This window comes from Arachis hypogaea, chromosome 19 (assembly GCF_003086295.3).
Source record: "Arachis hypogaea cultivar Tifrunner chromosome 19, arahy.Tifrunner.gnm2.J5K5, whole genome shotgun sequence".
Lineage (NCBI taxonomy): Eukaryota > Viridiplantae > Streptophyta > Magnoliopsida > Fabales > Fabaceae > Arachis > Arachis hypogaea.
Window position 1 is genome coordinate 78,357,482 of NC_092054.1, and position 3,714 is coordinate 78,361,195.

General features: G+C 41.5%; 1 non-coding gene across 1 annotated transcript; it reads left to right on the forward strand.

Moving 5' to 3' along the window:
- Positions 1-3,227: 3,227 nt before the first annotated feature.
- Positions 3,228-3,335, forward strand: LOC112780303 (small nucleolar RNA R71). The gene has a single exon (XR_003191149.1). It is a non-coding gene; the product is annotated as a small nucleolar RNA R71 (small nucleolar RNA).
- The last annotated feature ends 379 nt before the right edge of the window (positions 3,336-3,714 follow it).

A 3,714-nucleotide genomic window follows, 5' to 3' on the forward strand; every position in this document is an offset into this window, starting at 1 on the left:
GTAGACCCTCCTATCCACTGATGCTCAAAGCCTTGGGATCCTTTTTATTTCCCTTGCCTTTTGGTTTTAAGGGTTATTGGCTTTTTGCTCTTGCCTCTTGGTTTTAAGAGCTTTGGCTTTTTCTGCTTGCTTTTTCTTTCTATACTTTTTTTTTCGCCTATTTTTTTTTCTGCAAGCTTTGTTCTTTGCTGCTTTTTCTTGCTTCAAGAATCATTTTTATGGTTTTTCAGATTATCAAATAACATGTCTCCTAGTCATCATTCTTTCAAGAGCCAACATATTTAACATTCTTAAACAACAACTTCAAAAGACATATGCACTGTTCAAGCATACATTCAGAAAACAAGAAGCATTGCCACCACATCAATATAATTAAGCTAAGTTCAAGGATAAATTCAAAACTCATGTACTTCTTGTTCTTTTGATTTAAAACATTTTTCAATTAAGAGAGGTGATGGATTCATAGGACATTCATATCTTTAAGACATAGTTACTAACTACTAATGATCATGTAATGAAGACACAAACATAGATAAGCACTATAACATAGAAAACGAAAAAAAACAGAAGAAATGAGAGCAAGGAATGAATCCACCATAGTGATGATGGCGTTTCAATGATGTTTTTGAGCTCTTCTATGTCTCTTCCTTGCCTTTGTTGCTCCTCCTTCATTGCTTTTTAGATCTTCTCTGATTTCATGAAGGATGATGGAGTGCTCTTGATGTTCCACCCTTAGTTGCTTCCAATAATTGTGTGGAAAAAAATGAATCCCCTGAGGTATCTCAGGGATCTCTTGATTTGCAGTCAAATATTCTACCACTGAGCTATAGACCCTTGATGGAAGATTTTGTCTTCCCTTTCCTCTTTCTAGAGGTTTCTCTGGCCTTAGGTGCCATCAATGGTTATGGAAAAAACAAAAAAGCTATGCTTTTACCACACCAAACTTAGAATGTTGCTCGCCTCGAGCAAAAGAAGAAAGAATAGAAGAATAAGAAGATATGGAGGAGATGGAGGGATCTGTGTATGGATGTGAGTGGTGAATGGAGAACAGAAGGGATGGTCATGAATGGAGAGAGAGAGGGTGAGGTGGGTGAGGGATTCACAGATCCTGAGATGATCCTATGGTGTCCACAGATCTTGAGGTGATCCTGTGGTGTCCACAGATCCTGAGGTGTCAAGGCATTTACATCCCTGCACCAATTTAGGCATGCAAAATGCCCTTGCACACAACTCTGGGCGTTCAGCGCCAGGTTGGTGCCCATTTTGGGCGTTCAACGCCCATTTGCTGCCATTTCTGGCGTTGAACGCCAGAACCATGCTTGTTCTGGGCGTTCAGCGCCAGGATGCTGCCCATTCTGGGCGTTCAGCGCCAGAACCATGCTCTGTTCTGGCGTTTGAACGCCAGACAGATGCTCCTCCATGGTGTGATTTTTCTTCTGCTATTTTTGACTCCATTTTCACTTTTTATATTTATTTTGTGACTCTACATGATCATGAACCTAAGAAAACATGAAAAACAATAAAAATAAGAATTAGATAGACATTGGGTTGCCTCCCAACAAGCGCTTCTTTAATGTCAATAGCTTGACAGTGGACTCTCATGGAGCCTCACAGATGTGCAGAGCTTTGTTGAGACTCTCCAACACCAAACTTAGAGTTTGACTGTGGGGGCTCTGGTTGACTCTGCTTGGAGAGAAGCTTTTTCTGCTTCCTCTCCATGGTTGCAGAGGGAGATCCTTGAGTTTTAAACACAAGGGAGTTCTCATTCCATTGAAGGAATATTTCACCTCTGTCAACATCAATCACAGCTCTTGCTGTGGCCAGGAAAGGTCTTCCTAGGATGATGGATTCATCCTCTTCCTTTCCAGTATCCAGGACTATGAAATCAGCAGGGATGTAAAGGCCTTCAACCTTTACTAACACGTCCTCTACTTGTCCATAAGCCTGTTTTCTTGAGCTGTCTGCCATCTCTAGTGAGATTTTAGCAGCTTGCACCCCATAGATTCCCAGTTTCTCTATTACAGAAAGGGGCATGAGGTTTATCCCTGATCCAAGGTCACACAGAGCCTTAAAGATCATGGTGCCTATGGTACAAGGTAATATGAACTTTCCAGGATCCGTCTCTTCTGAGGCAATGTCAGTTGATCCAGATCACTTAGTTCATTGATGAACAAGGGAGGTTCAACTTCCCATGTATCAATGCCAAATAATTTGGCATTCAGCTTCATGATTGCACCAAGAAACTTGGCAGTTTTCTCTTCAGTAACATCCTCATTCTCTTTAGAAGAGGAATACTCATCAGAGCTCATGAAGGGCATAAGGAGGTTCAATGGAATCTCTATGGTCTCTAGATGAGCCTCAGAGTCCTTTGGTTCCTCAGAGGGAAGCTCCTTATTGATCACTGGATGTCCCAGGAGGTCTTCCCCCTTGGGATTCACGTCCTCTCCTCTCCTCACAGGTTCGGCCATGGTGCTTATGTCAATGGCCTTGCACTCTCCTTTTGGATTCTCTTCTGTATTGCTTCGGAGAGTACTAGGAGGGATTTCAGTGATCCTTTTACTCAGCTGGCCCACTTGTACTTCCATATTTCTAATGGAAGACCTTGTTTCATTCATGAAACTTACAGTGGCCTTGGACAGATCAGAGACTAAGTTTGCTAAATTAGAAGTATTTTGTTCAGAGTTCTCTGTCTGTTGCTGAGTTGATGATGGAAAAGGCTTGCTATTGCTAAACCTGTTTCTTCCACCATTATTAAAGCCTTGTTGGGGCTTTTGATCCTTCCATGAGAAATTTGGATGATTTCTCCATGTTGAGTTATAGGTGTTTCCATAAGGTTCACCTAAGTAATTTACCTCTGCTATTGCAGGGTTCTCAGGATCATAGGCTTCTTCTTCAGAAGAAGCCTCTTGAGTACTGTTGGATACAGCTTGCATTCCATTCAGACTCTGAGAGATCATATTGACTTGCTGAGTCAATATTTTATTCTGAGTCAATATGGCATTCAGAGTATCAACTTCAAGAACTCCCTTCTTCATAGGCGTCCCATTATTCACAGGATTCCTTTCAGAAGTGTACATGAACTGGTTATTAGCAACCATGTCAATGAGTTCTTGAGCTTCTGCAGGCGTTTTCTTTAGGTGAATGGATCCACCTGCAGAAGTGTCCAGTGACATCTTTGATAGCTCAGATAAACCATCATAGAATATATCCAGGATGGTCCATTCTGAAAGCATGTCAGAAGGACACTTTTTGGTCAACTGTTTGTATCTTTCCCAAGCTTCATAGAAGGATTCACCTTCTTTCTGTCTGAAGGTTTGAACATCAGCTCTAAGCTTGCTCAGCTTTTGAGGAGGAAAGTACTTGGCTAAGAAAGTCGTGACCAGCTTATCCCAAGAGTTCAGGCTGTCTTTGGGTTGAGAATCCAACCACAATCTAGCTCTGTCTCTTACAGCAAAAGGGAAAAGCATGAGCCTGTAGATTTCAGGATCTACTCCATTAGTCTTAACAGTATCACATATCTGCAAGAATTCAGTTAAGAACTGAAAAGGATCTTCAGATGGAAGTCCATGAAACTTGCAGTTCTGCTGCATCAGAGAAACTAATTGAGGTTTCAGCTCAAAGTTGTTTGCTCCAATGGCAGGAATGGAGATGCTTCTTCCATGTAAATTGGAATTAGGTGCAGTAAAGTCACCAAGCATCTTCCTTACATTATTA